This window comes from Balaenoptera ricei, chromosome 2 (assembly GCF_028023285.1).
Source record: "Balaenoptera ricei isolate mBalRic1 chromosome 2, mBalRic1.hap2, whole genome shotgun sequence".
Lineage (NCBI taxonomy): Eukaryota > Metazoa > Chordata > Mammalia > Artiodactyla > Balaenopteridae > Balaenoptera > Balaenoptera ricei.
In genome coordinates this window covers 177,990,688-178,005,288 of record NC_082640.1, presented here as the reverse complement: position 1 = coordinate 178,005,288, position 14,601 = coordinate 177,990,688, and positions in this window count along the sequence as shown.

Sequence of the window (14,601 nt, the reverse complement as noted above, 5' to 3'; positions counted from 1 at the left end):
AGACTGCAGAGGCACACATGGATGACAGCCTGCAGGTTTTCTCTAGAAACATTATTGTTAGTGATCATTCACTGGGTTGTTTCTTCCTTCCCATCTTAAGCTGTCACTTTCAGTCATCTGTGAATTGAGTAAATTTCTCCCCAAGTGGAGATTCCATATGTATTTATACTTCGAACTGAACTTTTAACCATCTAGAAGAACCCGATCATTTTCTTTTTTTAATTTTCATTTTATATTGGAGTATAATTGATTAAAAATGTAGTGTTAGTTTCAGGTGTACAGCAAAGTGATTCAGTTATACATATACATGTATCTATTCCTTTTCGAATTCTTTTCCCATTTTGGTTATTACAGAATATTGAGCAGAGTTCCCTGTGCTATACAGTAGGTCCTTGTTGGTTATCTATTTTAGGTATAGCAGTGTATACATGTCAATCCCAAACTCCCAATCTATCCCCCCCACCAACACTTCTTCCCTGGTAACCTAAGATCGTGAAGAACCTGATCATTTTCAAGGTAAGTCAACAGCTACCTAAAATGTATATTTTTTAAGATCTTGTGGTGTTCTCTTTGGTGGGTCTTGAACCATTTTTGCCATGCCATAGAGTCCCAGCTACACTTATTTTGCCCCTGGGTTGCAGGTAAATAGGCTTTGAATGTTGGAACTAAGCCCCTGGCCAGGTACAACCTACACGAATACACAGGACCCTGTGGGGAAAATAGCATTAAAGCCACAGTCACCCTACCTCAAGTTTCCATGAGTATCACAGAGTCCACGAAAATGGGCATAAATGTTCTTCTCCCTTCACTCCAGCCAGGAACAGAGCTGAGAGCTTTAAAGTTGTCCAAGTATGAGAGGGTGTTTTCTAGACTCCTATTTACTCTTCTGTTGAACTATTTGTCTTTTCTTGCGTCAGTACTACACCATCTTAATTATCGCAGCTCTGTAAGTCTTGATATTAAGTCAAGCCCTCCAGCTTTGTTTTTCAGAAGTCCTTGTTAGTTTGTTTTAATTTGTTTTGCTTTCAATGTTTGTTCGCCATCCTGTCCACTCCAGTAGTTCAGACTAAAGTAGTTGGTGACTTTCTCTGTTCCCCCAGCTGCAGCCTTCCAGAACTTCATACCTGCCCCAATCCACCCACACTCATGGGATCCCCAGTTCCTATAATAAAACCCTTTATTACAAAAACTACTTGCAGTACCTCTGTTTTCCTGTTCAAGGAACCAGACGGATTCAGATAAAAACACCTTTGTTTTGCCTTCATTCTTGAAGGATAATTTTACTGGGTATGGAACTTTAAGTAGGCAGATGTTTTCTTTCAGTGCTGGAAATATGTCATTCCATTATATTTGACTTTCACATTTTTGGTTGAAAAGTTATCTATAATTTTTATAATCCTTTGAAGGTAATGAATTTTTCCCCCTCTGGCTACTTTACATTCTCTCTCTCCTCTCATTTTTTTTGGTCTTTCAACTGTTTTAAAATGATGTCCCTAGGTACAGTTTTTCATGTATTAATCCTGCTTGGGGTTCATATAACTTCTTGAAAATGCAATTTGATGTCTGTTTTGAAAAATTCTCAGAAACTGTCTCTTTAAAAATTGCTTCTATTCCAATTTTTTTCTTTTTCTGGGACCAGAGTTATTCATATATTAGATGTTCCAGTCATGTCCCATATGTCTCTTATGTGCTTTTCTGCATTTTCTATTCTTTTTCCTCTCTGACCTTAATCTGGATATTTTCTACTTGCCCATCTCTCACTTCTGCTCTCTTTTGCTGTTTGATCTGCTATTAAATATCTCTGCTATTTTATTCTTAATTGCAGATATTTTAATTTTTTAGTACTAGAATTTTGATTCTTTTTATGGATTCCACTTCTCTGTGAAATTTTCTATCTATTTTATTATACAGAATAATCATGGTTAAAGTCTATGTTTTGACTCCAATATCTAGATACCTGTGAGTATTTATTCTCTACTTACCATTTTTGGTTATTTTTTCTGTTATTTGTTATGCCTGGTCATTTTTTATTAGATGCCAAACAATGTATATCAAAAATTATGTAGCTGTGACTATTTTCTTCCTCAAGAGGAGATTTGATTTTCTTCTCTCAGGCAGATAGAGTACAGACTGGGTTTCAGTCTCTTTTGAGGTCTGGTTTATTTGGCCTCCCCCATAATGTAGCAGTGAGGAGGTATCCGCTGAAAGTGTGGGCTGTTTTCCAGAGTCCTGGCCCCTTCACATGTTCATACACCAATTTTTGTTTCCTGAGTACTATGAGCCTATTAAAATCTCTGTTATTTTAGCCGGTGACTTTCTCATGATTATTCAGCATCTCATCCCACACATTCACCACGCAGGAGTCAGAAAATTCTTTGAAGGGAAATTGTATGCAGAACATTGGATTCACTTCCTTGTGGTTCTCTATTCTCTAGGAACTTGGTCCCTCGAGTCCTAACTTCTTGTTGCTTCTGAACTCCCATTTTTGTTTCCCCAGCCTAGTGACTCTAGGCCACTGTGTCCTGCCCACCTCTGTGCCCCAGATTGCAAATCAGCAAAAGTCCCAGAGGGAAAAGGCAGCAGCAAACGTTAGCTTCACTATAACACATTTCCTTTCTCTCTGGAATCTTCTCCCCATCCTTATCTCATCCTTCTCCATTGTTCTCCAGTACCTTTAACCATCTATATTTTTTATTTTATTCAGCATTTATAGTTTTTTTGAGGAAGGATGAGTCTGATATTAGACTCTCTCCCATAGTCAGAAGCCAGATGTATTCTTAATTATTTTTAATTAATTAATTTATTTATTTATTTATTTTTGGCTGTGTTGGGTCTTCGTTTCTGTGCGAGGGCTTTCTCTAGTTGCGGCGAGCGGGGGCCAGTCTTCATCGCGGTGCGCAGGCCTCTCACTATCGCGGCCTCTCTTGTTGCGGAGCACAGGCTCCAGATGCGCAGGCTCAGTAGTTGTGGCTCACGGGCCCAGTTGCTCCGCGGCATGTGGGATCTTCCCAGACCAGGGCTCGAACCCATGTCCCCTGCATTGGCAGGCAGATTCTCAACAACTGCGCCACCAGGGAAGCCCCAGATGTATTCTTACAAAGAGGAGCCCATGCTATGATTCCATGCCCACTGCATTAACCTCATATTAGGTGTCAACTTGGCTGGTCTGTGGAGTGCCCAGACATTTGGTGTCCAGACATTATTCTGAGTGTTTGTGTGTTTTCTGGGTGAGATTAACATTTAAATCAATAAACTAAGTAAAGCAGATTGTCCTCCATAATGTGAGTGGGCCTCATTCAATTCATTGATGGCCTGAATAGAACAAAAAACTGACCCTCCCCTGAGGAAGGGAGAATTCACTTGCCTGATGGCCCTCACACTAGGACATCAGCTCTGCAGATTTAGGACTTGCCAGCCTCCATAGTCACTTGAGCCAATTCCAATAAATAAAGATGGTAGATAGATAGATAGATACATACATACATACATACATACATAGAGATAATCTCTCTTATTGGTTCTCTCTAGGGAAATTTTTTTTTTTTTTTTTTAGGAAAAACCATTGTGTAATAATAAACAAGAATAAAATGCAATTCTTTATGGAAAAGAATAGTAATAAACTTGTATTTGCCAAAAACACAGTAGCAGTGTTATATACAGACTACTTACTGATTGACTGATTGATTTTTAACTTGATCTTATTTTATTAATTAAAGCAAAATAGCACTGATGCCAAAAGAGACAGATCAATGAACCAGTACATAAAACATATAATAGACCCAATTGTATCTAGGCATTTTTTTCATTTTTTTTTCATTTTTTTTTCATTTTTTTCATTTTTTTTTTTTACTGGTTTTAAATTTTTTTGACTTTTTATTTTATATTGGCATATAGTTTATTAACAATATGGTATTCGTTTCAGGTGTGCAACAAAGTGATTCAGTTATACATATACATGTATCTATTCTTTTTCAAATTCTTTTGTCTCTAGGGAACCTTGACCACACCACCCCACACTCATCTGCAATATCCAATGGCAACTCCACTGTGTGAGAAGACCCTTGGTAATGAGAAATCTTGTTACCTCTTCTCTGGATCTCTCAACATTGTAGAAGAGGGTTTGTATTTATTTTGTTCACTAATGTGTTAGAAACCAGTGTGCTATTAAAATTGTAAAAGGGCAGGGATCTGGAAACGCCCATGGTCCAATCCAATTCACAGTCCCACCTCTCCGATAGTTTCCTGATAGTGATGTTTGAACAAAATGCAAAAGGCAAATGGAAATCCAAGGTTTGTTTTACTGTTGGCAATGGCTTTGAACCAATATCATCCACAAAACCCTGGTCAGCTGAGCTGGACCCAGTGACATCTGCCTCAGACCCATGAGAACTGTTTCCTCCAAAGCCCAAACCCAAATCTGGAATCCTAACATTAAGATGGTTCAAGATAGAAAGCCTGTGGTAGATGGAAGGATGAGGGAGTGTGGGATGAGCATGTACTCAAAGAGCAGACCGAGAGGGGATATGTTTGCCCCAATGCCTCATGCTGCAAGTGTGATGGGGAAGGGGGTCCATTCAAGAAAGAAAGCCCTCCCCCCGAAGTTAGAGGAAAGGATGACCCTCTTGAAAGCCTGCCTGAAGGGCTCTGGCCTGGACTGACTACTGTAGTTATACAGAGATGTTAGAAAGTGAGTGTCATAGCGTAGCCTTCTCCTATGTGGAGAGAGGGCCGGACATAAGATGGGGTCTGCACCCATGGGCCCAAATCCAAATCCTGAATTCAGCTTGTGGGCCAACAGTTTGAAATACCTATAAAGCATCCAGGTTGCTAAATGTTTAAATAATATCAGGATAGCCTGGGCCCAGAAGTCCATGGACTTCAGCACCAAATAGAGTAAGATTAATGAGGCAACACGGAATCTTGTGTATCTATGGTGATGCCTTGATCAGCTTCATGTTTGAGAGGGAAATGATTCTCAAAGTAATTGGGATCTCTCAAATAATGGGTACCCTCAGCCTACATTTTTATCACCCACCATTTACAAGGAGAGAGAGAATGAGAAGAAAAGATGTTGATCCCATACCCACTGCCCTATTATCGAAGGCTAGCCCTGCCCCCTGCTGGTTATAGAGGATCATTGATGCATCCTAGAAGCAGCCCAACACCCTCTCCTCTCCCTTGAGGCTGGGCCAAGGAGGACTTGTGGGAGGGAAGAGTTGCCAGACAAAATAAGAACACCCAATTAAACTTAAATTTCAACAAGTAACCTTTTAGTTTAAGTATATCCCATGCTATGTTTGTGACATATTTATACTTTAAAAAAAAAAAAAAAGGTGGTTGTTGTTTATACAATATTCAAATTAATACTGTCATATTTTTATTGGCTAAATCTGGCAACCCAGGGAGGGGTGTAAATGGTCAATATTTGTGAGGGGGTCAGAAGAAAAGAAAAGTCCATCAAGCTGTAGGGCAGGCTGGCTTGGGCATCAGGGTAGAAAGAGCAGTGAATTGGGTTAAAAGAGAACTCAGAAGAGACATCTGTGAGGCAGAGCCAGCTCCAGACCCTTGCATGTGAGCAAATCCAGGCTGGCCTGCTGAAGGATAAGAGACACATGGCTCAGGATCCTCCATCACCATGGCTGACATCCAATCTCTTGCAAAACTGTGAGTGAGGCCATCCTAAACCATTGGCACAGCTGACCTGCCAGCTGACCACAGATGCTGAGCAAGCCCAGCCAAGATCAGCCAAGCCTGGTCCAGGCCAGAACTGCTCAGCTGACCTAAAGATTTATGAGCTAACTTCTGGAGTGGTTTGTTATGAAGTATAGGTAACTGATACAAAGGGGAGAATGAGTGTGGGGATGGACCTTGGGAATTCCAGACCAAGAAGACAATATGATGGGTTGTGGTGCCTGAGTGCCCAAGTTCTCTAGGTCCTCCCCACCCCCTCCCCAAGGGCTGAAGTGGCAGGTTTTGAGGTACCTGCTCATGTCCCCATCTCAAGGAATCTGCCGTCCCTGAAGGCCCTTGAACAGGGCCAGCTGAGTGAGGGATGGGACTTGATTCAAGGGTAACCCATCCATTGGTTGACTGCCCATGAGTTGTGGCCGAGCTCAAAAAGATGAGCTGGGCCAATCAAGACCTTTCCTGGCAATTCGTGAAAGTACTGTGACGCCAGAGCTGAAAGGTCGTGGGTCAGCCATTAAAGGCCACTTGTGAAATGGAGAAGCAGAGGATGTTGTTTAGAAGTGAAGGGAGCAGATGCACAGAGAGACACAGTGGCAGAGAGATGGGCGAGAGAATGGCTCTTCTCATTTTCAGCACTGGTGAAGGAATTTGTTGGTGATTGTTTGGGCCTCGGGAGCAGAAAACTACTCAGGCTGGTATGAGAAGAGAGGTATCCATTGTAAGGATATAGGGCCATCAAAGAACCCTCTGCAAGCCATATAAGCATTTGCAGAAAAGTGGAAACTGCAGAGTCATCAGACAGGATAACCTCTCTCTCTCACCTTCTCTCCTGCTTGGGCTCTGTCTCAATGCCAGATCACCTTGCTTCATTTAATCCAGTGTTTATCAAGGTCATTTGATCACAGAAATATTTTTGTCTCATAGCACTTACTAACATCCCACAGATTTGGTGTTCTGTGTGACCCACTTTAAGGAAAAGTGCTCTGTGGTCTGCATTATGTTATCTATCGTTCTCTCTTCTTTCTTTTTTATTTTCTTTTTCTTAGGAAGCTCCTGAGGCCTAATGAGGTTGTTGTCCTGCCCAAGGTCACCCAGTTTTTTAGGGGGCAAAGTTGGACTAAGACCAGGGTGCCCTTCCAGCATAGACTATTAGGCAACATTATTTATACTATTTATACAAGAAAGAAAAAAAAAAAAAAGAACAACAACTATCACCATTGGGCATTAAGTGACAGACACTGGTGTGAGATATTATGGGGGTTGAGAGGCAGGTGACAGATAAACCCTCCGATTGAAAGACAGGTAAGACCAGAGTGAGACTTCCCTGGGAGGAGAACTAGAAACCGTGTACAAGTCCCTGTGTCCTTGTCTTTTGAAGTAAAAGGCTGACTCAAGAGTTAATGACTGGGAAATGAGAAAATGTAAAAACGAAGAATAGCTGTTGGGCTGGGGAACTGGTAACAATTTAGACTATAAGTCCGCCACATAGCAGAATCACCAAACCCACAGTTCCCTGAAAGATAGAGATAAAGGCCTGAGACACATTCCCACCAGATGAAAACTGCTGACCATAAGAACATAGACCCCAGACTGGCTGGAAACAGAAGGTTGATGATGCTGACTCCCCATTACCTCACCACCAAACAGTCAGAAGAACATCCACAAGCTGATCACGCCCTGCTCCTTGAACACTGTGACTCCTCACTACCCCCTCCAGGGCAGGACACAGTCTTGAGGGCATGAGCCCACTGTGGTCTCCTTTGCCTGGCAAAATAATAAGAGCTACTCTTTTGGACTTCACCCAAAACTCTGTCTCCATGTTTCTATTAAGCACTGGTGAATGGAGGCCAAGTTTCAGCAACGAGTTCCCAGCTGTTCATCTCTGCACTTGGACACCTGTGCATACACCCCTGGATAACTCTCTGCACCTGGTTGGAAGAGGCTGGCCCACAGGGGTATGGGGCTCTCGGGTCAGAGTAGGCTGAATGAATTGGCAGATCAGCCATGAGTGTCTGGGGCACTGATGAAGGATCAGAAGCCCTGGAGCCAGAGATTGTAACAGATAAGAACAAATATAACAGAGAAGAACAAATGTAACAGAGAAGAACAAACCTGACTCCATACTGGATCTATTCCTTAGCTCTAACTCTTGTTGCCTGTGCTTAGTCATGCTGGCTCTGCATCTTTGTAAAAGAATGTTGCCTACAGCCTGAAATATAGGCAATGATACCCCATTCTCAAGGCTCTGATCCTTAAAGGTATAACCCTTTTCCATTCATATAGAGATAAAAAGTTGCAGAACAGAGAATAATATTTGTCTTGTTGGAGGCTTATAGGAACATTGTGACAAGACCTAAATGCACAGCTACAAGAACAAAGGATTCCTACACCAAGAAGATTGCAACAACCAGCCACACGCTCTCCCCTTTTAGTATAAAAGAAGCCTGAATTCTAACTTGAGGAAGATGGTTCTTTGGGACATGAGTCCACCATCTTCTCGGTCTGCTGGCTTTCCAAATAAAGTTGCTATTCCTTGTCTCAACAAGTAGTGGCTCAATTTATTGGCCTGTTGAGCAGCGAGCACTAGGAACTTCATAACACAAAGGGCTCCCTGTCACTGAGTGATGGAGTGAACATCCCCACTGCAACCACAGCCACCACCACTGGTCCTCGCTGTCAGTGCCTGCAGCCCTCCATGTGCTAGAAGAGACACCATCCTTGGCTCAGATGCCTGCACCCACTGCAGGCTCCCTGTCCTCTGGCTTCAACACCCCTGGAGGCTGAGGCCTGAGTCTTCAGGGCTAAGAGTGCTCCCTTTCATGGCCTTACAAGTGAGAGAATGTCAGACAGACCCCACTGCACCTGCCAGTGTTCTCGCTAGGAGGACACCCCCTACTACTTCTGTGGAACTGAGTTTCGATCTTGCGGCACTGGCTCTGTAACCGTCACTGTGCCTCCTTACAAGCCAGGCTGACTACACAATCTCTGAAGGTCAGTTTCTGTTCTCAGCCTCCCTGGGAAGGGCTCCCAAATCTAACTTTCTTCCAAAAGGATTTCAAGCTATTTATGGAACTAAATAATATGAAAGAACATAACTCAAGATTTTAAAAAAGATGCAAAAAAGCCCATTTTAAAAGTATGAAAAAATGCAGAAATAGAAGTTGTCTATCATTTATATTGTCTATACATGTACACTGAATTTAGATATAAGTTCTTGGCTTTTGAAGCAAAAGGAAATGTATCAGCTGCATAGCGTTTAGTGGCAAGGGAGAGCATAGATGTTTGTGGGCATAAAAACACTTATTTTTTTTTCTTCCTGGAATCCAGCTCCAGTTGGTCTTTGTATTAGCGCAATTCTTCCTGCTCTGATTTTAAGAGGCACAGAAGCATTGTTCAAATGACTGATGCCTGCAATCAGAAAGAAAGGTCAAGAAGATGCCACGATGTCCGCCTTGGCTGAACTACACAAGACAATCTGAACAAATGGGCTTTGAAGTTGAAGCTCAGCTTTCAGGTGAGACAAATAGGAAATTAAACGGGGGTTCAGATTCTTCACTGTCTGCCAAGACGCTGCTGCTCCCTGAGAGTGCTTCCCCTTAGGATATACGTCCCATGGCTGGACAAGTAGGACACACGGTGATGTCATTAATTGCATGATTCAGCAAACTAGACAGAACTACTCTAGCAATGAGGGTTTTGAGTCTCCCCTGCATGAGCTTCCTTTATTTTTAATGTTTAGTTCCCTGAGCCACACATGATCACTGTGTGCACTTCATAAGATCCATAGAAGTAGTATGAAAAATAAAATTTAGTCACCCACCACCCAGAATGAGTCCTATTAGTCTTTGCCATATTCTTTTCTTATAATATATACATTGATAAAATAAATAGGCACACACACACACACACACACACACACACCAAAATGAGATCCTACCATACATACTGCTTTTAAAATTTTATTTGGACATAACAACATATTATTTTAATGACTACATAATATTGCATTTTTAGGTGTGCCATACATAAGTTTTTAGTTTAAAATTCTCTTTTAACAGGTTTTAAGTTTTTTTTTAATTTTAAGAACAAAAAGATGCATATCCTTGGAATATATCTGTGCAATTAAAATTGTTCACTCAAAGGAGATACAAATTATAGGATATTGAAGCCTTTTTTTTCAGATTATCTTCCCCAAATAGTTGTATCTGGGTAGCCAGAGTTGATCTGAATTGTGATCTTTTGTAAATCAAATTCTCCTATACACATGAATCTATTTCTTGATTCTCTCTCAGCTGGAGTGAACTGTCTGCGTTTTTGTACCTGGTACTTCATGTGTTAATACTGTAGTATCATTGTATGGAACAAGTTCTCCATATTATTCTTATTTTTTTAAAGATTTTTCCAGGACTTTTTAAATAAAATGAGTCTTCTAGATGAATTTTAGGATCCTTTTGTCAGAGTCTTATAAATTGTAGAGTCTTTTATAAGACTCTTATAAATTGTAGAGTCTTATAAATTGTAGAGTCTTTCCATCAAAGAACAAGATGAATCTCTTCTCTTACTCATCTGTATGTGGCCCTTACCAAGTTTTCCTTTTTCTTTTTTCTTTTTTCCTAAAGATCCGGCACATCTCTTGTTACTGTCATTCACGAGTGTATTACACATCTTGTTACTCTTGTGCGTAAGATTTTTCCTTCCATTTGCTGGCTGCCTTTTCTACCATATATATGAAAACTACAGACTCATGTCTTAACTGACCACCTTAATGAATATTTTGAATGTGTTAATCGTGTCTAATAATTTTCAGTTTTTTTCTCTTGGCTTTTCTAGCACTGTAACACAGGTCATTTGCATAAAATGATTATTCTGTTTCCTCAAAATGATTTATTCCACTCAGGGCCAGAGATGGAAGGGAGAATCTTGAAATTTGGATCTGCAAGCAGGATGGGGTGACAGTTTAGCACTTATCCTTAGCCAAAGGTGGCCTTGGGTGGAAAGTTCTCTAAAACTGGATTTTTACTCTCCCTGCCCAAAGCTTCTAATTCTTTACCTGTAGAGGCCATGATCCCCCTGCATCTGTAGACAAGTGTGACTTGGTACACACGACAGCTCCTGCTTAGAAGTTCCTTTCTGTTACCTATCACATGAACTCTAGTAGTCTCTAAGTCCCCCTGATTCAGCCTGAGAGAATGTCCTTCTCTCCCAGCTGGAGGATGCCGATCTGCACTCCATTGCACTGTCCAGCCTCTCCTGTTTCTAGGCTGTGTCTTGGGGCAGCTAATGATGTTTCCACCCACGTGCTCCATCTACGTGAAGTTTGCTTTCTTTAAGTGGTCTGTGGGGTCCAGGACAGAGCAGGCAGAGGTGAAAGAGCAGGAGGCTTTCACAGATTCCCTCTTGGATCTTGCACTGCCCCAAACCAATAGTGAGATCTCAGCCCACAGGAAGTGTCTTGGGGACAATAATGCCCAGAGGAGTGGATACTGACAACTGACACACCGATGTTTTAAATGTTGTCTCTTTGCCTGCTGTTTCCTGCTGGTTCCCAATTCTACAGCAAGGGCTTCCTATTCATTTTTCTTTTCATTTTATATTTCTTCTACTCTCAACCAGAGGTGCTCAGGAGAATCCTTTACAAAGAGAATTGCTATTTCCATTATCCCGGAGTGGAAAAAGGAACAATAAAACCACCTGTGGATTGTGCAAATTGTGTAAAGAGCCAAACATCAAATAGCTTTTTCCTCCAGTTCTAAGAATTTGGCCAGTAGTTAAAAATAACTCTGAAAACCATTAAAGCTTCTGGGAGGAACATAGCTTCGACTTTTCCCTTTCTGCATTATGAATGGCAGTCCAAACAATTGCTTGGGGTGTTTTATTTAATTCCAGTGTTTTATCATTCTTTCATACAATTCCCATACAAGACTTTGCACAGATCTGTTCCCTGGGTCCCCTTTCTGCCTCTTTGAAGCTGATGGTCACACATTTTCCATAAGCCTCCAAGACAACCTTCTACCTGCCCCTCTCAACTTCCTCCACAAACTTTTTATTCTAATCAAAACTTCTATCAAAACTTACACATTAGCTCCAAAGAACCAGAGACAACGTAAAGTGGTAGTAGAAAAAGACTATATATAGGCTGAAATAGCAGCTCCACTCTTTTTTTTTTTTTTTTTTTTTGCTTCACAATACTATGTTAGTTTCTGTTGCACAACAAAGCGCATCAGCCATATGCATACACACGTCCCCATATCCCCTCCCTCTTGAGCCTCCCTCCCATCCTCCCTATCCCACCCCTCTAGGTCATCGTTCTTTACTATGTGACTTTGGAAAGTTACTTAAACTTTCCCAACCTCAGTTTCCCCATGTATGAAATGGGGATAATCATGTGTTCATTTTATTAATGATCTTAAAAACGAGTTCCTTTGAGTGCTAAGTGTGTGTCAAGTAATTTGCCGCACAATTTGCATGCATTATCTCATTTAATCCCCACAGTTATTTCTGATGTATTTGCAATTATCATCTCTCTTTTATAAGTGAAAGAACAGAAGCTCAGAGGAGTCCAATAACTTACTGTTTCAATTCGGGTTCCTGAAAAACACTCTGAGACTCTGAAATGTGCATGCAGGAGTTTTACTGGGGAATGCTCTCAGGAACCATCCCTATGAGGGAGCAAGGGAAGCAGGTTTGGACAGAGGGGGATCTTCGATGCGCTTGCAACAGCAACCTCAGATCACAGGACACTCCGATATGGAGATGGGCTTAATAAAGGCATGGGAGACCAGGCGTTGGTAGCCCCATATCAACCAGCCACTGGTGTGGATTTCTCCCCAGAGGGGTTGTCACTTTGGGCGTGGTAGCTTCCTTCAGTAGAAACTGAATTTCAGGGCAAAACAGAGCCATGAGCTGTTAGCAGCCGACATTGTTGGCAGCTGAATGCATGAGAACCTGGGTCCTGAAGGGAGATCTGGGTGGGGCATCACAGCATCCTCTACCCAAACATGACAGAGATGGTAAGTGGCGGAGCTAGAATTGTCATACACACCTACTTGGTACCCAAGTCCATGCTTTTATCCACTATCCTACACCACATTGAGTGAAATTAAGTGCATTAAGTGAAATAGCATATGTAAACTTCATGGACCATTGTAAGTGCTAATTACATGTTGATTTCTGGTCAATCTGGGTCCAGTGAGGAGACAGAAACCACCTTGTGATTTAAACAGGGCAATTTAATATAAAGAATTATGAAGCCATTATAAAAGAGTAACTATAAGATGTACATGAACTCTAGAAGATTCTGTAGGACTGACAGAGAATACCCAAGGAAGGACAAACTTGGAAGGGAGGGTCCCCGCCCCAAGGGGAGAAGGTGCCTGTGCATCCCACGGGTGTCAGAGAAGGTCACTGGTTTGCCCAGGCCAGAGCTGGTCTGCAGTCACTGGGAAAGCAGGAAGCAGCCCCTCCAAGGCGCAGACAGACCACCGTCGGTGGCTGGTTGTGCAGGCATGCAGCGGGATTGCGGGCGCTGGTGCAGACCGGAGGTCACGTGGTGCCCGTGTCGGACGGACCGCCGCATCAGGAGGGCCACAGGAGACACAACTCCAGAGGGGAAGGCAAGCAGAGGCAGTGGGGGCACCAGTGTGGACGGGAGGCCTGGAGTTGGTGTGGAGCGACTGGTGGCAACCACCATGCTGGGCTCCGGCTGGGAGGTGGCTGAAGGATTGCCCATTCCTGGCGTGTTCTGGGACAAAAGCATCACTGGATGGTCTCACACCCACACTGTGGTCCTCCCACTGACCTCCCACCAACACCACGACCTGCAGGGGCAGCTGCCGGAGGAGGCCGGGTAGAAGCCCTCTTCCTCCTGCAGTGCCTCTCCAGCGCCCCCTACTGAGAAAGCTTAACACTGCAAAGGAGAACCGCCTACAGGAATCATGCTCATGATCCCGTTGTCACAGAGCTTGGATTGGAAGGTGAATGTGGAGGTGAGAGGCGATGTACTGATAACTGTGCAAGGAAATTTAAAAAGCATCATCATAGGACAGTCCTCCAATAAATCAGAAACATGGTGTGATGGTCTGAATTGTGTTCCCCCAAATTAATGTGTTAAAATCCTAACCCCCAATACCTCAGAACGTGACTGTATTTGGAGATAGGGCCTTTGAAGAGGTAATTAAGTTAAAATAAGGCCCTTAAAGTGAGCCCTAATCCAATATGACTAGTGTCCTTATAAGAAGAGGAAATTTGTACACATAAAGAGACACCAGGGGTGCCCATGTGCAGAGGAAAGACCATGTGAGGACACAGTAAGAAGGTAGCTGTCTGCAAGCGAAGGACTCAGGCCTCAGAGGAAACCAACCCTGCTAGCACCTTGATCTTGGACTTCCAGCTTCTAGAACTATGAAAAATAAATTTCTGTTGTTTAAGCCACTTATTCTGTGGCATTTTGTATGGCAGCCCTAGCAAAGTAAAACACGTGGACAGACTCTATTGTTAAAACGAAAGAAAACTAAATCTAAAGCAAAAACCTGCCAACCAACCAAAATGATATCCCTTTCCAATGATTGTCCCTCCATCTACTGATAACCCACCAGCAGTGTTTGTTTGCCTTTAGAATGTAATCTAAGACAACACTTGACGGGGCCTGAAAACCTGACTGGCTTGTCTTTCCTGAGCCCAGAGTCACAGGCAGCAAGAGAAAACAGGCCCCCTGCATGCTGGACAGCAGGACCAAAGCTGTTTCTGGAACATTCGTGAGAATGGCTGGAAGATTTGCCAGTTAGGTGCTTGAAGCTAGATACTAATAGATAACAAGGCGCTGCTTCTTTTTCTCCTGGCATTTCCCCATCCTTATGTCCACAGTGTAATTGGCTGGCCTCATATCAGACCCAGGAGAAAAGGAAAGTTGCCCAC